At 48.9% G+C, this 21464-nt stretch overlaps 1 protein-coding gene across 1 annotated transcript in view; it reads right to left on the bottom strand.

The window, feature by feature from the left end:
• slc25a13 (solute carrier family 25 member 13) overlaps positions 1–21464 on the bottom strand; it is a 230527-nt gene that overhangs the window by 16435 nt on the left and 192628 nt on the right. The window lies entirely within an intron of this gene.

Below are 21464 nucleotides of genomic sequence, written 5' to 3'. Positions count from 1 at the left end.
ACAAGCTGCAGATGGTGTAAGCATGCACTTCTTACTTTCCCGCTCCCCTCACCACAACCTTACCCTTGTGCATTTTCCTTTCAGATACCCAAGAACTGCAACCTAGCCAGGAAGTGAGGAAGACCAAGAAGACAGTGATGATTAAGACACACTGTCACTTGATTTCACTCGCAGTCACCTGCTCAGATACTAGAGGATAGATTAGAGGCAGGATCTGCACGTGGTGAGACACCAGGCAGAAGTGCGCTGCAGCCAGGCAGGGGGCAAGGATAGCTCAGGTGCCAGCTTGCCGGAGGGCGAGGTCGCACATGAGTTCTGCTGCACAGGACTCAGATGAGGACTTTGATGGGCCAGCTACAAAAGAAGGCTGATGGGTGTACACAACAAAATGCTTGGTGCAATGGTAAACCTGCCAGAAAGCCTGCGTTCAATGTCAAGGAGCCTGGAGGAATCCGGCACCAACCTGGCACAGGGATTTGCGCAGAGAGCCCATCCTTTCCAGCATGGAGCTGGTGGTGAACTCCATCAACACACCCGAGGACCCAACCATGATGCAGCGCCTGATGGTCGATGTCTCAGCTTCCACTGCAGCACAAACAGCTTCCACCAAAAGTTCAAGTGCTGCAGTGGAAGCTCAGACTGAAGTCATGTAAGGTCAGCTTGCTGCCATGCAAGCTCAGACTGCTGTCATGCAAGCTCAAACTGCTGCCATTATGGCTGTGGATACCAGTGATCAAAGGGGCTTGCAGGGCGTCAAAGCAGTCCAGCAATCTGTCCTCCAACAGATCACTAGAATTGCTGAGGCGCTGCCCAGTGGGAGTGGCAGTAGATCCATGGAATACAAGCCTGCTGTCCTCTCTCAGGATGGCAGCATTCCTGCTCCCACCCCTGCCACTCCACCAGTGCCCTTGCTGTTGCCCGTCAGCCAACCAGCCCAGACTGCTGCCGCCCATGCCGAGATGGTGCAGTCTGCAGCGGGCCTTCTAGACTCAGAGCTGCTTGAGGTCGTCCTCCAAGGCCATCTGCCATCTCCTCCACAGACACGATGCAGTCATTGGAGTAGCACTGCATAGGATCACTAGGATAGGCAAAGGCATACAGAGGACAGGCACTGAGGGAACACACAAGGGTAATTAGTTTAAGTTTGTATGCAATATGGCATGATTTCATTTATAAATTTGGTTTGGAATGGTTATTTTGTGTTGGCTTTTATTTTTGCATTGTGGCCAAGCGGACGATGCGATGGTCAGCGACAGAGGGAAGGTAAGGTGTGGGACTGTTGGTGAATGGGGAATTAGGGCTGAGGTTACTAGTATTGCACTTGAATTAGTTCCTCCTCCTCCTCCTCGTGCTCCCGCTCCTCAGCTTCTCGCCTGATGGCAAGGGCTGTTCCCTCATGCTGGCAAGGTTCTGCAGCATACAGCATACCACCACGACCCTTGAGATCCACTCAGCCAAGTACTGCACTGCTCCTTCAGAGCGGCCCAGGCAACAGAATCGTTGCTTCAGCATGCCAATGATCTGCTCTATCACATTTCTTGTGGCAGCATGTCTCTCATTGCATGCATGCTGCACACATATGCATGGGCTGCGAACCAGAGTTATGAGCCATGTCGTCAACGGGATAGCCCTCGTTACCCAGTAGCCACCCTTTGGTTTGCTGTGGTGGTTGAAATACAGCGGGCACAGCCAACTGCCACAGAATGAAGGCATCATCACTGCTGCCAGGATACTGGGCATTGGCCTGCATGATGTGCTGTCTATGGTCACACATCAGCTACATGTTGAGGGAGTGGAATCCCTTTCGGTCCAGCTACATGGCAGCTGTCTCTCATCCTGCCAGTACACTTCACACCTAATCTGAGCTGTCTTTTGTCTCCAATGTCCTATTACCATCTCGTCTGGTTTTGAATGCCTCTTAATGTCTCTTTACTTCTTTTGTTCTATCGCAGCCCTGCCTTCGATCTATTTCATTTCCTTTCCAGTTTTGAAAAAGGGTTCACCCGAAACGTCGACTGTAATTTCTCTCCACGGATGTTGCCTGGCCTGCTGAGTTTTTCCAACATTTTCTGTTGTTATTTCGGATTTCCAGCATCTGCAGTATTTTGCTATCGTACATGACAGAGTTGACATGTGGCGCCCATAAAGCAATGTGCGTGCAGTCAATGGCACCCTGCACCATGGGGAAGCCTGCAATCCTTGCAAACCCTCGTGCTTGCTCCACCTGCTTGTCTCTGACAAGGGGGAATGAAACAAAGTCATCTCTCTTTGAATAGAGAGCCTCTGTGACCTCCCTTATGCAACAGTGGACTGCAAATTGCGAGATGTTGCAAATATCTCCAGCACCTGCCTGAAAGGAGCCAGACGCATAAAAGTATAGCCAGTCACCTTCACAGCCACTGACAATGCAGTCCTTGCCCTGCTCTGAAGTTGGAGTTGTGGCTGCAGCAGTTGGCAGATTTCAGTGGCAACCTCTTCAGTGAAGCACAAAAGTCTCAAATATTGGTCGTCACTGAGGTTCAGGTAGGAGAATTGCTCCCTGAACACTACTGAGAGCCCTTCTCCCCCTCCTCCCTCTTCTAGCAGCTTGTCCTGCTCTGCGCGTCCTCTACTCATTCTCCCAGTCATGCTCAATTCCAAGAGGAAAACCTACTAGTGCACCCATATCTGGGAGCAACTGGTTTGTGCAGAAGCATTGAAATCAACCAAAAGTACTTCTGCGCCTGCCACACTACTCCATGTAGACTTTTGAAACAACTATGGAAAGCACCAAAAATGTGTAGAATTGTAGCAACAGCCAGAAGAAATCAACCAGCAACTAACCTGTAAGTAGTTGATGATCCCTTTAAATAGCACTGGTGGGAGGGGGGAGGGGGTCCTTCAAGCAGCTTAACGCATGTTCAGCTCTGCAAGCTTAAGAGAGGGTGTTGGCTGGAGCATGGAGCTCCAAAATAGCAGCGCTGGCATCAAATCAGCATTGTACGCTAATTGACTTCATGATCTATCTGCTCTGCCTACTTCAGGTGGACGTTAAGTGCGCATGCACTAATGTTTTTACCAAGATGGCATCCGGCGTGCTTTGCATCTGAAACGCCATTTTGGATCCCTAACGGCACTCCGTAGCACCCAAAATACGGCCGCTACCGAGCTTAATTTCTCACCCCTAGTGTCTCCAATTTGCATTGCATCATTTATATTACAGCACTGTAATGTTAAGACAGCATCAATCTCAGAATTTCAAAAATTTCACTTCAATTGAAAGGATGTACAGTATGTTTAGTTTATATCATACTTGCTTGAAGCCTATTCAATGATAGGAATGTGTAATATTCATTTATTCAATAAAGACCCAAGCAATGAAACATTTGACTACTACAATCTTATTACTAGACACCACACAATAAGATCCTGTGCAATTAAATGGTTTATCATTTCAGGTCTGTAGAAATATATGTGACTGCATACTCAAGAAAGTTTTACTAACTTTATTTATTATGATAACCAATTTTCACTCAGGATAAAATGATTAGCCTGGAGCATAAGTTTAAAATAAACTGGTTACCTCGTATCTCAGATTGAATCAAAGTTAATTTTTTTTTAAAAATCAGATAGATACAGGAAGTAATTACGTTGTAAAGCTAAAGAAAAATGTCAGTTTATTACCCATTTTGAGTGTCAGCCATGGCTCAGTGGGTAGCACTCTCGCCTCTGAGTCAGAAGGTTGTGGGTTCAAGTCCCACTCCAGAAACTTGAGCACAAAAATCTAGGCTGACACGCCAGTGCAGTACTGCACTGTCGGAGGTGTCTTCTTTCGGATGAGACTTTGAACCAAGGCTCCTTCCGCTCTGAGGTGGACGTAAAAGATCCCGTGGCACTATTTTGAAGAAGAGCAGGTGAGCTATCCCCAGTGTCCTGACAATATTTAGCCCTCAATCAACATTCATTACAAAAAAAGCTGATTTTCTGGTCATCATCACATTGCTGTTTGTGGTAGCTTGCTGTGCGTAAATTGGCTGCCGCGTTTCCTACATTATAACAGTGACGACACTTCAAAAAGTACTTCATTGGCTGTAAAGCGCATTGGGACATCCTGAGGTTGTGAAAGGCGCTATATAAATGCAAGTCTTTCTTTCTCTGATCTGCTTTGTTTACACATCTTCACTTACAGGTAGAATGATGTATAGAAAATGTGGTAGTCTGCGTCAACTAGAACCAGTCATGTTACAGTACAGTCCTGCATTTGAAAACAAAATGGATAGCAGCCTACAAATTGCTGTTTATATTTACTTTTAAGAGTTTACTCAGTTGCTTGGTGAGTTAAATTTTAATGTATAAAAAGTGGAACAAATTACAAATTTAAACATTCTCTACTTTTCCAAAAGTAAACATGCTCTATTTTTGCCCACATCATTGATTTTTTTTAACATGCTCTACAGTATGAATCTTCAAGCAACTAAATTAAAAATCTGTCCATTTATAGTATCACTAGCTGGGGTGCCCAGCGTTGCCGAGGCTTTTTTGTAAAACTGTTTATGAGACTGTTGGGATTGAAGAACTCTTCCTAAGCACCCAGGAGGTGGTTGTTTAACTTCGTTTTTTGTTAATGGGGATCGCCAGTAGTCATATACTCCAGGTTTTACAGTTTTGGGTATGTCTCGCCTGGTCACTCTCCTCTCCCTCCCTCCCCCTCTCCCCTCCCTCCCCCTCTCCTCTCCCTCCCTCCCCCTCTCTCTCTCCCTCCCTCCCCTCCCTCCTTTCCTCTCTCTCCCTCCCTCCCTCTCTCTCTCCCTCCCCTTGTCACCCCCTCTCTCTCCCTTCCTCCCCTGTCACGCCCTCTCTCTCCCTCCCTCCCCTGCCTAACAATCTATCTCTTGCAACTGTGCGTTCAGTGTCCTTGCCCACTCCGTTATGCGATAAGATAAGATAAGAAAGATAGAAGAGGGGGTAGGAGAGAGAGGGGGGGGAAGGAGAGAGAGAGCGAGGGGAAAGGAGAGAGAGAGAGAGGGGGGAAGGAGAGAGAGAGAGAGAGAGAGACAGCACACCCTAGGGGAAGGGCTTGGAAAATTGAGCCCGGCCGCGGTGGCCGTGCGCTTCAGGCCCGGCCCTCGGGCCGCGACTCACCTCAGCTGAGCTCCCGCTTCGGGAGAGAGAGAGAGCGGGGGGGGGGGAAGGAGAGAGAGAGAGAGAGAGGGGGGAAGAGGAGAGAGAGAGAGGGGGGGAAGGAGAGAGAGAGAGAGAGAGAGAGAGAGAGAGACAGCGAGACAGCACACCCTAGTGGAAGGGCTTGGAAAATTGAGCCCGGCCGCGTTGGCCGAGCGCTTCAGGCCCGGCCGGGCTCTCGGGCCGCGACTTACCTCAGCTGAGCTCCCGCTTCGGGAGAGAGAGAGAGAGAGAGAGGGGGGAAGGAGAGAGAGAGAGGGGGGGGGGAAGGAGAGAGAGGGGGGAAGGAAAGAGAGAGGGGGAAAGGGGAGAGAGCGAGAGAGAGGGAGGGGGAAGGAGAGAGAGAGAGACTGGGGGGGAAGAGAGAAAGAGAGAGACTGGGGGGCAGGATATATATAAATGAGTTTGTCTGTCTGTCTGTGTGGGAAGGAGAGAGAGAGGGAAAGAGAGAGAGAGGGAAAGAGACAGGGGGAAGGAGAGCGAGAGACAGAGACAGAGAGAGAGAGGGGAAGGAGAGAGAGAGAGAGAGAGAGAGAGAGGGAAGGAGAGAGAGAGAGAGGGAAGGAGAGAGAGGGGGAAGGATAGAGAGAGGGTAGGAGAGAGAGGGGGAAGGGGAGAGAGGGGGAAGGAGAGAGAGGGGGAAGGAGAGGGAGAGAGAGGGGGAAGGAGAGAGAGAGAGAGGGGGAAGGAGAGAGAGAGAGAGAGGGGGGGAAGGAGAGAGAGGGGGGGGAAGGACTTAGAGGCAGGCCGCGGTGACCGTGCGCGGCCTAGCGCTTCAGGTCCGGCCGGGCTTTTGGGCCGCGCCTCACCTCAGATGAGCTCCCGCTTTGGGAGAGAGGGGGGGGGAAGGAGAGAGAGAGAGAGAGGGGGGGGGAAGGATAGAGAGAGAGAGAGAGAGAGAAATTCCTTAATCAATACTAATGAATCAACAATTTCCTCACCTCCATTACCATTTTTTTTAGCTTCAGGCCTGGCCGGTCTTTAATGGCCGCCACTCACCTCAGCTCAGCTCCCACTCGGCAGTTTGAAGGATTAGGCCCTGCCCACAAACGCCATGAAACGCCCCCGTAGGATTGGTCAACCATCACATCACTCAACGCTAATGAGCGGTAGGATTGGTCAACCGCTAATGAGCGGATTTTGTCCGTTTTTTTGAACGTTTTTTGTATACTGTCCGAACAATTTTTGTCTGACCAAAAAGTAAATACGCCTATGACACTCCCCTAATCATAAGCTTTCTTATGTGTAGGTACGCTCTATAACTTTTGAGTGATGCCCGGACATAGTCACAGACAGACAGACACCACGATCCTTTTATTTATATATATATATATACTAGCTGGGGGTGCCCGGCGGTGCTGAGGCTTTTTTGAGGGCATGTTGTTGTTGGAAGAGAGAGAGGGAACGACTGGAGGGAAGGAGAGAGAGAGAGAGAGAGAGAGAGAGAGGGAAGGAGAGAGAGAGAGAGAGAGGGAAGGAGAGAGAGGGGGAAGGAGAGAGAGAGAGGGAAGGAGAGAGAGAGAGAGAGAGAGAGAGAGAGAGAGGGGGAAGGAGAGAGAGGGAAGGAGAGAGAGAGAAAGAGAGAGGGAAGGAGAGAGAGGGGGGAAGGAGAGAGAGAGAGGGGGGAAGGAGAGAGAGGGGGGAAGGAGAGAGAGAGGGAAGGAGAGAGAGACTGGGGGAGAGAGAGAGAGATTGGGGGGAGAAGAGAGAGAGAGATTGGGGGGAAGAGAGAGAGAGAGAGACTGGAAGTGTGAGAGAGAGAGACTGGAAGTGTGAGAGAGAGACTGGGAGTGTGAGAGAGAGAGAGGGAGAGAGAGTGGGAGTGTGTGAGAGAGAGCGCGAGAGAGAGTGGGTGGGAATGTGTGAGAGAGAGTGAGAGAGTGGGAGTGTGTGAGAGAGAGAGAGGGAGTGTGTGAGAGAGAGAGAGAGTGGGAGTGTGTGAGAGAGAGAGAGTGGGAGTGTGTGAGAGAGAGAGAGAGAGAGAGTGGGAGTGTGTGAGAGAGAGAGAGAGAGAGTGGGAGTGTGTGAGAGAGAGAGAGGGAGTGGGTGAGAGAGAGAGACTGGGTGTGGGAGTGAGAGAGAGAGTGGGAGTGTGAGAGTGAGAGAGAGAGTGGGAGTGTGAGAGAGAGAGAGAGTGAGAGTGGGAGTGTGTGAGTGTGTGAGAGAGAGAGAGAGAGAGAGAGAGTGGGAGTGTGTGAGAGAGCGAGAGAGAGTGGGTGGGAGTGTGTGAGGGAGAGAGAGAGTGAGAGAGTGGGAGTGTGTGAGAGAGAGAGAGGGAGTGTGAGAGAGAGAGAGAGTGGGAGTGTGTGTGAGAGAGAGAGAGTGGGAGTGTGTGAGAGAGAGAGAGTGGGAGTGTGAGAGAGAGAGTGGGAGTGTGTGGGAGTGTGTGAGAGAGAGGACTGGGTGTGGGAGTGAGAGAGAGAGTGGGAGTGTGTGAGAGAGAGAGAGAGTGGGAGTGTGAGAGAGTGGGAGTGTGAGAGAGAGAGGGAGTGGGAGTGTGTGAGAGAGTGAGTGGGAGTGTGAGAGAGAGAGTGGGAGTGTGTGAGAGAGAGAGACTGGGTGTGGGAGTGAGAGAGAGAGTGTGAGTGTGAGAGAGAGAGAGAGAGTGGGAGTGTGAGAGAGAGAGGGAGTGGGAGTGTGTGAGAGAGAGAGACTGGGTGTGGGAGTGAGAGAGAGAGTGGGAGTGTGAGAGTGAGAGAGAGAGTGGGAGTGTGTGAGAGAGAGAGTGGGAGTGTGAGAGTGAGAGAGAGAGTGGGAGTGTGTGAGAGAGAGAGAGAGAGAGAGAGAGAGGGAGTGTGTGAGAGAGAGTGGGAGTGTGAGAGAGAGAGAGAGAGACTGGGTGTGGGAGTGAGAGAGAGAGAGAGAGAGAGTGGGAGTGTGAGAGAGAGAGAGAGAGTGGGAGTGTGTGAGAGAGAGAGTGGGTGTGTGTGAGGGAGAGAGAGAGAGAGAGACTGGGTGTGTGAGAGAGAGAGAGAGAGAGTTACACAAAAACAACACGACGAATTGGCCATTCAAAATGGAGACACATGGGAAAACCACTTTGAAAAATTATACCAGAAAAACACACTAAGGCCAGAGCAACACCAAATATGCAAAAAACTGGAAAAGCTCGAAATGGCCATAAAAGATAACCAAAACCCGCTAGACTCCATAATAACAGAAAAAGAACTATTTGGAAAACTCAAGGACCTGCGACCAGGAAAAGCTTGCGGGGCAGACGGCATACTAAGCGAGATGATTAAACACACAGACGATAAAGTGAAACTGGCTATCCTAAAACTCTTCAACTTGGTTCTGAGTGTCGGTTACTTCCCTGATATCTGGAACAAAGGACTCATAACGCCCATATACAAAAGTGGGGACAAAGTCAACCCAAATAACTATCGAGGCATCTGTGTAAACAGTAACCTGGGGAAGGTATTCTGTAGTATCATAAACAAAAGACTTATAAACTTCCTTGAGCACAATGTCTTGAGTAAAAGCCAAATTGGATTCCTGCCAAACTATAGAACATCCGATCATATCTTCACCCTACAGACCCTAATTGACAAACACGTTCATCAAAACAAAAGCAAAATCTACGCATGCTTTATAGATTTCCAGAAGGCTTTCGATTCCATCTGGCACGACGGTTTATTCCTGAAACTTATCGAAAGCGGGGTAGGGGGGAAAAACATATGATGTAATTAAATCAATGTATACAAACAACAAATGTGCAGTTAAAATTGGAGACAAACAAACAAAATACTTCCCACAGGGGCAGGGGGTGACGCAGGGCTCGCCAATCTCACCGACACTCTTTAATATCTACATAAATGAATTGGCAAAACTACTTGAACAATCTACAGCACCCGGCCTCACCCTATATGAATCCAAGGTTAAATTCCTCCTCTATGCAGATGACCTGGTTCTGCTGTCACCAACTAAGGAGGGTCTACAGCAGAACCTGGATCTGCTGGAGTCGTACTGCCAGACTTGGGCCCTGACAATAAATCCCCAAAAAACCAAAGTCCTTGTGTTCCAGCAAAGATCCAGACATCAGGGACCCAAAATAAATTTCACACTAGGAACAACCAAAATTGAACAAACCACTAGCTACACATACTTGGGCTTAAAAATCAGTTCTACGGGAAATTTCCATCTGGCTGTGAATGAACTGAAAGAGAAAGCAAGAAGGGCTTTCTATGCCATTAAAAAATCAATCCAAATAGAAATCCCAATTAGCATTTGGCTCAAAATTTTCAAATCAGTAACTGAACCAATTGCACTCTATGGCAGTGAGGTGTGGGGACCGCTAACACAACAAGAATTTGCAAAATGGGACAAACACCCAATTGAGATCCTACATGCAGAATTCTGTAAAAGTATCCTCCAGACTCAAAGGAAAACCGTAAACAATGCATGCAGGGCAGAACTAGGCCAATATCCATTAATAATCACTATCCAAAAAAGAGCCACCAAATTTTGGAAACACCTAGAAATGAGCAACCCCCAATGCTATCATTACGAAGCCCTGAAATGCCAAGAGAGGATCATAAAGAAGAATACCCTCAGTCAACTAGTCCTGGGACTCAGTGAAGTAACTACTAACACTACCCAGCCCCAGGACAGGGACAGCGTAACACAAAGAATTCGACCCAACACAATCGTCGCTAAGCAAAAGGAAAAATATCTATCATATTGGGCAGAAACAACAAAAACCCAAAGCAAACTCAATTGCTACTTGGCCCCAAACAGACAATACAACATGGCTGATTACCTGACCATGGTAAAGGATAGCAAACTAAGAAAAACCTTGACAATGTACAGACTTAGTGAACATAGCCTGGCGATCGAAAAAGGTAGACACAGGCAGACCCGGCTACCAAGAGAGGACAGGATATGCTCTCACTGCAGTCAGGGAGTGGTGGAGACAGAGATGCACTTCCTCACAGCTTGTAGAAAATATCAGGGCATAAGGGAGAATTTCTACTCAAAATTCACAAAAATATGCCGGAATTTAGAAATTTGAATGACGACCAAAAACTCCCATACCTACTAGGGGAAGAGAGAAATTGTGTAACACTAGCGGCACACTATGTTACAGCTTGCCATAAACAGAGGGACAACCACTAAATATAAGAAAAGAGTATATATAAAATATATGAATGTATATTTATACACTCAGGGATATATCTGTTTATACACTGTATGGATAGATCTGCGTTTATGTGTACAAACATAAATGTTTTTCGATGCTTTGGCAACATAAGATGTAACTTGTCATGCCAATAAAGCGATTTGAATTGAGTGGGAGTGTGTGAGAGAGAGAGAGTGGGAGTGTGAGAGAGAGAGTGGGAGTGTGTGAGAGAGAGAGAGAGAGAGAGAGAGAGAGTGGGAGTGTGTGAGAGACAGAGAGTGGGAGAGTGAGAGAGAGAGAGTGGGAGTGGGAGTGTGAGAGAGAGAGAGAGAGTGGGAGTGAGAGAGAGAGAGAGTGGGAGTGTGTGAGAGAGAGAGTGGGAGTGTGTGAGAGAGTGAGAGAGAGAGAGAGAGAGTGGGAGAGAGAGTGGGAGTGTGGGAGAGAGAGAGAGAGAGAGACTGGGTGTGGGAGTGAGAGAGAGAGAGAGTGGGAGTGTGTGAGAGAGAGAGAGAGAGAGAGTGGGAGTGAGAGAGAGAGAGAGTGGGAGTGTGAGAGAGAGAGAGAGAGTGGGAGTGTGAGAGAGAGAGAGAGTGGGAGTGTGAGAGAGAGAGAGAGTGGGAGTGTGAGAGAGAGAGAGTGGGAGTGTGTGAGAGAGAGAGAGAGAGAGAGAGTGGGAGTGTGAGAGAGAGAGAGTGGGAGTGTGTGAGAGAGAGAGAGAGAGTGGGAGTGTGTGAGAGAGAGAGATACTCAAGTTCAGCAATATGGAGATGCAGGGTGCGGTACTCAAATTATTCAACATCATATTACGTTCAGGCTGTTTTCCTGATATCTGGTGCCAAGGACTAATCTCCCCCATATATAAAAGTGGAAACAAATCAGACCCAAATAACTACCGCGGCATCTGTGTCAACAGTTGTCTAGGGAAGTTATTCTGCAGTATTCTAAATAGTAGATTACTTGATTTTCTTAACAAACATAATATCCTCAGAAAAAACCAAATAGGCTTTCTTCCAAAACACCGCACCGCCGACCATATCTATACCCTTCACACCCTCATTGAAAAACATATACACCAAACAAAAAATGGGAAAATATTCGCCTGTTTCATCGACTTCAAGAAAGCCTTTGACTCTATATGGCACGAAGGGCTCTATTATAAACTTCTTCAGTGTGGAATAGGGGGCAAAGTCTATGACCTTATTAAATCAATGTATCTGAAAAACAAATGCGGGGTCAAAATTGGAGACAAACGCACCGATTTCTTCACCCAGAGAAGAGGCTTCCGGCAGGGCTGCAATTTGAGCCCGACCCTGTTCAACATATACATAAATGAATTAGCAGACATGCTGGAGCAAAGCGAGTCACCAGGTCTCCGTCTCCTGGATGGAGAAGTGAAATCCCTGTTCTATGCGGACGACCTGGTCCTGCTGTCTACCACAGAACAGGGATTACAGCAACAACTAGACCTACTCGACAAATACTGCCAAAATTGGGCTCTAACAGTAAATCTAAAAAAAAACATCATGATTTTTCAAAAAAGGCCCAGATGTCAGGAAAACAAATACCAGTTTACCCTCAGTGATACCACTATAGGACACACTATGAGCTACACCTACCTTGGTCTAACTATTACAGCATCAGGGAGCTTCAACATAGCAGTGAATGCACTAAAAGAAAAAGCTCGAAGAGCCCTATATGCAATAAAAAGAAAATTCTACAACATCCAAATCCCAATCAAAATCTGGCTCAAAATATTTGACAGCATAATCCTGCCCATTGCACTGTACGGTAGTGAAGTATGGGGCCCGCTAAATCACCAAAGCTACACCAAATGGGAAAAACACACAATAGAAGCCCTACATGCAGAATTCTGCCGAAGCATCCTTCGCATCCAAAGAAAAACGCCAACAAATGCATGCAGAGCCGAACTAGGCAGATACCCACTGATAATAAACATCCAAAAACGAGCACTAAACTTCCTAAATCACCTCAAATCTAGCTCCCCAGACACCCTTCATTTCAAAGCATTTCAGACCCAAGAGCTAAACCCAGAAAAGAGTCCCCTGAGTCAGCTGCTACTGAAACTAAATACTCAGCCGGACCCTGACCAACCCCAGACCAACACAGCCGTCCAAACACCAATCCGAGTGAACCAAATCATTAAACAATGCAAAGAAACCTACCTGGAACATTGGAACAAAATAACCGAAAGCCAAAGCAGATTAGAATGTTACCGGGCCCTAAAAAGAGAATATAAACTGGCAGACTACCTCACGACCATCAGAGACACAAAACAGAGACAGACCCTCACCAGGTACAGACTAAGCGACCACCAACTGGAAATTGAAAAAGGCAGATACAAGAAATCCTGGCAGCCTAGAGAGAATAGAATATGCGATCAATGTCTGGCCGGCGAGGTTGAAACAGAAATGCATTTCCTCCTAAAATGCGAAAAATTCAACACATCAAGAAACATATTATTCAACAAGCTAAGCCAAACAACCCCAGATTTCAAGGAATTGGATGACCTATCAAAATTGAGATTAGTCCTGGGAGAAGGAGACAGACCATACCTTGGGGCCAAATATGTAACAACATGTCACAACCTGAGGACTGTTTAAAATTAAGACTGTTTAAAATTAATATTGAACGTACCAAATGAAGTACAAAGACTGTTTAAAATTAATATTGTTTAAAAGTAATATTGTATGTACCCAACAAATGTCAAATCGATTGACACCTACAGAATGTTTGAAAATGTACCTTTTTGCTATGTAAGCTTTGGCAATATGGTTCTCTGTAAACTTTCATGCCAATAAAGCATTTGAATTGAATTGAATTGAATTGAATTGAGGGAGTGGGAGTGTGAGAGAGAGAGAGTGGGAGTGTGTGTGAGAGAGAGAGAGAGTGGAAGTGTGTGAGAGAGAGAGAGTGGGAGTGTGTGAGAGAGAGAGAGTGGGAGTGTGAGAGAGAGAGAGAGAGAGTGGGAGTGAGAGAGAGAGTGGGAGTGTGTGAGAGAGAGAGAGTGGGAGTGTGAGAGAGAGACTGGGAGTGTGTGGGAGAGAGAGACTGGGAGTGAGAGAGAGAGACTGGGAGTGTGTGTGAGAGAGAGAGTGGGAGTGTGTGAGAGAGAGAGAGAGAGAGACTGGGAGTGTGTGAGAGAGAGAGAGACTGGGAGTGTGAGAGAGAGAGAGAGACTGGGAGTGTGAGAGAGAGAGAGAGAGAGAGAGAGAGACTGAGAGTGTGTGAGAGAGAGAGAGACTGGGAGTGTGAGAGAGAGAGAGACTGGGAGTGTGAGAGAGAGAGAGAGAGACTGGGAGTGTGAGAGAGAGAGAGACTGGGAGTGAGAGAGAGACTGGGAGTGAGAGAGTGTGAGAGAGAGAGAGACTGGGAGTGAGAGAGTGTGAGAGAGAGAGAGAGAGAGAGACTGGGAGTGAGAGAGAGAGAGAGAGTGGGAGTGTGTGTGTGAGAGAGAGAGAGAGAGAGAGACTGGGAGTGTGAGAGAGAGAGACTGGGAGCGTGAGAGAGAGAGAGACTGGGAGCGTGAGAGAGAAAGAGACTGGGAGCGTGAGAGAGAGAGATTGGGAGTGTGAGAGAGAGAGAGACTGGGAGTGTGAGAGAGAGAGAGACTGGGAGTGTGAGAGAGAGAGAGGGAGTGTGAGAGAGAGAGAGATTGGGAGTGAGAGAGAGATTGGGAGTGTGAGAGAGAGAAACTGGGAGTGAGAGAGAGAGAGACTGGGAGTGAGAGAGAGCGAGATTGGGAGTGTGAGAGAGAGAGAGATTGGGAGTGTGAGAGAGAGAGAGACTGGGAGTGAGAGAGAGAGAGAGACTGGGAGTGTGAGAGAGATTGGGAGTGTGAGAGAGAGAGATTGGGAGTGTGATAGAGAGAGTGTGTGTGAGAGAGAGAGAGAGAGTGTGTGTGAGAGAGAGAGAGAGAGAGTGGGAGTGTGTGAGAGAGAGAGACTGGGAGTGTGATAGAGAGAGAGTGGGAGTGTGTGAGAGAGAGAGTGAGTGGGAGTGTGAGAGAGAGAGAGATTGGGAGTGTGAGAGAGAGAGAGACTGGGAGTGAGAGAGAGAGACTGGGAGTGAGAGAGAGAGACTGGGAGTGTGATAGAGAGAGAGACTGGGAGTGTGATAGAGAGAGAGAGAGAGAGAGAGAGAGAGTGGGAGTGTGAGAGAGAGAGAGAGAGAGTGGGAGTGTGTGAGAGAGACTGGGAGTGTGATAGAGAGAGAGAGTGGGAGTGTGTGAGAGAGAGAGGGAGTGGGAGTGTGTGAGAGAGAGAGAGAGTGGGAGTGTGTGAGAGAGAGAGTGGGAGTGTGTGAGAGAGAGAGAGACTGGGAGTGAGAGAGAGAGACTGGGAGTGAGAGAGAGAGAGAGAGAGTGGGAGTGTGTGAGAGAGAGAGAGACTGGGAGTGTGTGAGAGAGAGAGAGAGAGAAACTGGGAGTGTGAGAGAGATAGACTGGGAGTGTGAGAGAGAGAGAGAGAGACTGGGAGTGAGAGAGAGAGAGAGACTGGGAGTGTGAGAGAGAGAGAGATTGGGAGTGAGAGAGAGAGAGACTGGGAGTGTGAGAGAGAGAGAGAGATTGGGAGTGTGAGAGAGAGAGATTGGGAGTGTGAGAGATTGGGAGTGTGAGAGAGAGAGACTGGGAGTGGGAGTGAGAGAGAGATTGGGAGTGTGAGAGAGACTGGGAGTGTGAGAGAGAGAGACTGAGTGTGAGAGAGATTGGGAGTGTGAGAGAGAGAGACTGAGTGAGAGAGAGAGATTGGGAGTGTGAGAGAGAGAGACTGGGAGTGTGAGAGAGATTGGGAGTGAGAGAGAGATTGGGAGTGTGAGAGAGAGAGAGATTGCGAGTGTGTGAGAGAGAGAGATTGGGAGTGTGAGAGAGAGAGAGATTGGGAGTGTGAGAGAGAGAGACTGAGTGAGAGAGAGACTGGGAGTGTGAGAGAGATTGGGAGTGTGAGAGAGATATTGGGAGTGTGAGAGAGAGAGACTGAGTGAGAGAGAGAGATTGCGAGTGTGTGAGAGAGAGATTGGGAGTGAGAGAGAGAGATTGGGAGTGTGAGAGAGAGAGACTGGGAGTGTGAGAGAGAGAGACTGGGAGTGAGAGAGAGAGAGATTGGGAGTGTGAGAGAGAGAGATTGGGAGTGTGAGAGAGAGAGAGATTGGGAGTGAGAGAGAGAGAGATTGGGAGTGTGAGAGAGAGAGAGATTGGGAGTGTGAGAGAGAGAGAGATTGGGAGTGTGAGAGAGAGAGATATTGGGAGTGAGAGAGAGAGAGAGATTGGGAGTGTGAGAGAGAGAGAGACTGGGAGTGTGAGAGAGAGAGAGACTGGGAGTGTGAGAGAGAGATTGGGAGTGTGAGAGAGAGAGAGATTGGGAGTGTGAGAGAGAGAGAGATTGGGAGTGAGAGAGAGAGAGAGAGAGAGAGATTGGGAGTGTGAGAGAGAGAGAGAGAGAGACTGGGAGTGTGAGAGAGATTGGGAGTGTGAGAGAGAGAGACTGGGAGTGAGAGAGAGATTGGGAGTGTGAGAGAGAGAGACTGAGTGAGAGAGAGAGATTGCGAGTGTGTGAGAGAGAGAGATTGGGAGTGAGAGAGAGAGATTGGGAGTGTGAGAGAGAGAGACTGGGAGTGTGAGAGAGATTGGGAGTGTGAGAGAGAGAGACTGAGTGAGAGAGAGAGATTGGGAGTGTGAGAGAGATTGGGAGTGTGAGAGAGAGAGACTGGGAGTGAGAGAGAGAGAGAGATTGGGAGTGTGAGAGAGAGAGATTGGGAGTGTGAGAGAGAGAGATTGGGAGTGTGAGAGAGAGAGAGATTGGGAGTGAGAGAGAGAGATTGGGAGTGTGAGAGAGAGAGAGATTGGGAGTGTGAGAGAGAGATTGGGAGTGAGAGAGAGAGAGATTGGGAGTGTGAGAGAGAGAGAGACTGGGAGTGTGAGAGAGAGAGAGACTGGGAGTGTGAGAGAGAGATTGGGAGTGTGAGAGAGAGAGAGATTGGGAGTGTGAGAGAGAGAGAGATTGGGAGTGTGAGAGAGAGAGAGATTGGGAGTGAGAGAGAGAGAGAGAGAGAGATTGGGAGTGTGAGAGAGAGAGACTGGGAGTGTGAGAGAGAGATTGTGAGTGTGAGAGAGAGAGAGAGAGAGAGAGAGACTGGGGGTGAGAGAGAGAGAGACTGGGAGTGAGAGAGAGAGAGATTGGGAGTGTGAGAGAGAGAGAGACTGGGAGTGTGAGAGAGAGAGAGACTGGGAGTGTGAGAGAGAGATTGGGAGTGAGAGAGAGAGAGAGACTGGGAGTGAGAGAGAGATTGGGAGTGTGAGAGAGAGAGACGGAGTGAGAGAGAGAGAGATTGGGAGTGAGAGAGAGAGAGACTGGGAGTGAGAGAGAGAGACTGGGAGTGAGAGAGAGAGAGAGAGATTGGGAGTGTGAGAGAGGGAGAGATTGGGAGTGTGAGAGAGAGATTGGGAGTTAGAGAGAGAGATTGGGAGTGAGAGAGAGAGAGAGAGATTGGGAGTGAGAGAGAGAGAGAGAGATTGGGAGTGTGAGAGAGAGAGAGAGAGACTGGGAGTGTGAGAGAGAGAGAGAGAGAGAGAGAGACTGGGAGTGTGTGAGAGAGAGAGAGACTGGGAGTGTGAGAGAGAGAGAGACTGGGAGTGTGAGAGAGAGAGAGAGACTGGGAGTGTGAGAGAGAGAGAGACTGGGAGTGAGAGAGAGACTGGAGTGAGAGAGAGAGAGAGAGTGGGAGTGTGTGTTGTGAGAGAGAGAGAGAGAGACTGGGAGCGTGAGAGAGAGACTGGGAGCATGAGAGAGAGAGATTGGGAGTGTGAGAGAGAGAGAGACTGGGAGTGTGAGAGAGAGAGAGACTGGGAGTGTGAGAGAGAGAGACTGGGAGTGTGAGAGAGATTGGGAGTGTGAGAGAGAGAGAGATTGGGAGTGAGAGAGAGAAACTGGGAGTGAGAGAGAGAGAGACTGGGAGTGGAGAGAGAGCGAGATTGGGAGTGTGAGAGAGAGAGAGACTGGGAGTGAGAGAGAGAGAGAGATTGGGAGTGTGAGAGAGAGAGATTGGAGTGTGATAGAGAGAGTGTGTGTGAGAGAGAGAGAGAGTGTGTGTGAGAGAGAGAGAGAGAGAGTGGGAGTGAGAGAGAGAGAGAGAGAGAGTGGGAGTGTGTGAGAGAGACTGGGTGTGTGATAGAGAGAGAGAGTGGGAGTGTGTGAGAGAGAGAGATTGGGAGTGTGAGAGAGTGAGATTGGGAGTGTGAGAGAGAGAGAGAGATTGGGAGTGAGAGAGAGAGAGGACTGGAGTGTGTGAGAGGAGAGAGAGATTGGGAGTGTGAGAGAGAGAGATTGGAGTGTGAGAGAGAGAGATTGGGAGTGTGAGAGAGAGAGACTGGGAGTGGGAGTGAGAGAGAGATTGGGAGTGTGAGAGAGACTGAGTGAGAGAGAGAGAGAGACTGGGAGTGTGAGAGAGACTGGGAGTGTGAGAGAGATTGGGAGTGTGAGAGAGAGAGACTGAGTGAGAGAGAGAGATTGGGAGTGTGAGAGAGAGAGACTGGAGTGTGAGAGAGAGATTGGGAGTGTGAGAGAGAGAGACTGAGTGAGAGAGAGAGATTGCGAGTGTGTGAGAGAGAGAGATTGGGAGTGAGAGAGAGAGATTGGGAGTGTGAGAGAGAGAGACTGGGAGTGTGAGAGAGATTGGGAGTGTGAGAGAGAGAGACTGAGTGAGAGAGAGAGATTGGGAGTGTGAGAGAGAGAGACTGGGAGTGAGAGAGAGATTGGGAGTGTGAGAGAGAGATTGGGAGTGAGAGAGAGAGATTGGGAGTGTGAGAGAGAGAGACTGGGAGTGAGAGAGAGAGAGAGATTGGGAGTGTGAGAGAGAGAGATTGGGAGTGTGAGAGAGATTGGGAGTGTGAGAGAGATTGGGAGTGTGAGAGAGAGAGATTGGGAGTGTGAGAGAGAGAGAGACTGGGAGTGTGAGAGAGAGAGAGACTGGGAGTGTGAGAGAGAGAGACTGGGAGTGTGAGAGAGATTGGGAGTGTGAGAGAGAGAGAGATTGGGAGTGAGAGAGAGAAACTGGGAGTGAGAGAGAGAGAGACTGGGAGTGAGAGAGAGCGAGATTGGGAGTGTGAGAGAGAGAGAGACTGGGAGTGAGAGAGAGAGAGAGATTGGGAGTGTGAGAGAGAGAGATTGGGAGTGTGATAGAGAGAGTGTGTGTGAGAGAGAGAGAGAGTGTGTGTGAGAGAGAGAGAGAGAGAGTGGGAGTGAGAGAGAGAGAGAGAGAGTGGGAGTGTGTGAGAGAGACTGGGAGTGTGATAGAGAGAGAGAGTGGGAGTGTGTGAGAGAGAGAGATTGGGAGTGTGAGAGAGAGAGATTGGAGTGTGAGAGAGAGAGAGAGATTGGGAGTGAGAGAGAGAGAGACTGGGGGTGAGTGTGAGAGAGAGAGAGAGATTGGGAGTGTGAGAGAGAGAGATTGGGAGTGTGAGAGAGAGAGATTGGGAGTGTGAGAGAGAGAGACTGGGAGTGGGAGTGAGAGAGAGATTGGGAGTGTGAGAGAGACTGAGTGAGAGAGAGAGAGAGGACTGGGAGTGTGAGAGAGACTGGGAGTGTGAGAGAGATTGGGAGTGTGAGAGAGAGAGACTGAGTGAGAGAGAGAGATTGGGAGTGTGAGAGAGAGAGACTGGAGTGTGAGAGAGAGATTGGAGTGTGAGAGAGAGAGACTGAGTGAGAGAGAGAGATTGCGAGTGTGTGATGAGAGAGAGATTGGGAGTGAGAGAGAGAGATTGGGAGTGTGAGAGAGAGAGACTGGGAGTGTGAGAGAGATTGGGAGTGTGAGAGAGAGAGACTGAGTGAGAGAGAGAGATTGGGAGTGTGAGAGAGAGAGACTGGGAGTGAGAGAGAGATTGGGAGTGTGAGAGAGAGATTGGGAGTGAGAGAGAGAGATTGGGAGTGTGAGAGAGAGAGACTGGGAGTGAGAGAGAGAGAGAGATTGGGAGTGTGAGAGAGAGAGATTGGGAGTGTGAGAGAGATTGGGAGTGTGAGAGAGATTGGGAGTGTGAGAGAGAGAGATTGGGAGTGTGAGAGAGAGAGATTGGGAGTGTGAGAGAGAGAGACTGAGTGAGAGAGAGAGATTGGGAGTGAGAGGGAGAGATTGGGAGTGTGAGAGAGAGACTGGGAGTGTGAGAGAGAGAGACTGGGAGTGTGAGAGAGAGAGAGAGATTGGGAGTGTGAGAGAGAGAGATTGGGAGTGTGAGAGAGAGAGATTGGGAGTGTGAGAGAGAGAGACTGAGTGAGAGAGAGAGATTGGGAGTGAGAGGGAGAGATTGGGAGTGTGAGAGAGAGACTGGGAGTGTGAGAGAGAGAGACTGGGAGTGTGAGAGAGAGAGAGAGATTGGGAGTGTGAGAGAGAGAGATTGGGAGTGTGAGAGAGAGAGATTGGGAGTGTGAGAGAGAGAGAGATTGGGAGTGTGAGAGAGAGAGAGATTGGGAGTGAGAGAGAGAGAGATTGGGAGTGTGAGAGAGAGAGAGACTGGGAGTGTGAGAGAGAGAGAGACTGGGAGTGTGAGAGAGAGATTGGGAGTGTGAGAGAGAGAGAGATTGGGAGTGAGAGAGAGAGAGAGATTGGGAGTGTGTGAGAGAGAGAGAGAGAGAGACTGGGAGTGTGAGAGAGAGATTGGGAGTGTGAGAGAGAGAGAGAGAGAGAGAGAGAGAGATTGGGAGTGTGAGAGAGAGAGACTGGGAGTGAGAGAGAGAGAGATTGGGAGTGTGAGAGAGAGAGAGACTGGGAGTGTAAGAGAGAGAGAGACGGAGTGTGAGAGAGAGATTGGGAGTGAGAGAGAGAGAGAGACTGGGAGTGAGAGAGAGATTGGGAGTGTGAGAGAGAGAGACGGAGTGAGAGAGAGAGAGATTGGGAGTGAGAGAGAGAGAGAGACTGGGAGTGAGAGAGAGAGAGAGAGATTGGGAGTGTGAGAGAGGGAGAGATTGGGAGTGTGAGAGAGAGAGAGATTGGGAGTGAGAGAGAGAGAGAGAGATTGGGAGTGTGAGAGAGAGAGAGAGAGACTGGGAGTGTGAGAGAGAGAGAGAGACTGGGAGTGTGAGAGAGAGAGAGACTGGGAGTGTGAGAGAGAGAGAGAGACTGGGAGTGTGAGAGAGAGAGAGACTGGGAGTGAGAGAGTGTGAGAGAGAGAGAGAGACTGGGAGTGAGAGAGTGTGAGAGAGAGAGAGAGAGAGAGTGGGGGTGTGTGTGTGAGAGAGAGAGAGAGAGAGAGAGACTGGGAGCGTGAGAGAGAGAGAGACTGGGAGCGTGAGAGAGAGAGAGACTGGGAGCGTGAGAGAGAGAGAGACTGGGAGCGTGAGAGAGAAAGAGACTGGGAGCGTGAGAGAGAGAGATTGGGAGTGTGAGAGAGAGAGAGACTGGGAGTGTGAGAGAGAGAGAGACTGGGAGTGTGAGAGAGAGAGACTGGGAGTGTGAGATAGAGAGAGATTGGGAGTGTGAGAGAGAGAGAGATTGGGAGTGAGAGAGAGATTGGGAGTGTGAGAGAGAGAAACTGGGAGTGAGAGAGAGAGAGAGCGAGATTGGGAGTGTGAGAGAGAGAGAGACTGGGAGTGAGAGAGAGAGACTGGGAGTGTGAGAGAGAGAGATTGGGAGTGTGATAGAGAGAGTGTGTGTGAGAGAGAGAGAGTGTGTGTGAGAGAGAGAGAGTTAGAGAGAGAGAGAGAGAGAGTGGGAGTGAGAGAGAGAGAAAGCCTTTGACTCTATATGGCACGAAGGGCTCTATTATAAACTTCTTCAGTGTGGAATAGGGGGCAAAGTCTATGACCTTATTAAATCAATGTATCTGAAAAACAAATGCGGGGTCAAAATTGGAGACAAACGCACCGATTTCTTCACCCAGAGAAGAGGCGTCCGGCAGGGCTGCAATTTGAGCCCGACCCTGTTCAACATATACATAAATGAATTAGCAGACATGCTGGAGCAAAGCGAGTCACCAGGTCTCCGTCTCCTGGATGGAGAAGTGAAGTCCCTGTTCTATGCGGACGACCTGGTTCTGCTGTCTCCCACAGAACAGGGATTACAGCAACAACTAGACCTACTCGACAAATACTGCCAAAATTGGGCTCTAACAGTAAATCTAAAGAAAACCAACATCATGATTTTTCAGAAAAGACCCAGATGTCAGGAAAACAAATACCAG

This window comes from Somniosus microcephalus, chromosome 5 (genome assembly GCF_052327205.1).
Source record: "Somniosus microcephalus isolate GS21.2 chromosome 5, FLI_Smic_1.0, whole genome shotgun sequence".
Taxonomy (NCBI): Eukaryota; Metazoa; Chordata; class Chondrichthyes; order Squaliformes; family Somniosidae; genus Somniosus; species Somniosus microcephalus.
The sequence above is the reverse complement of the archived record's forward strand: the minus strand, read 5'-3'. Positions and strand labels throughout refer to the sequence as shown.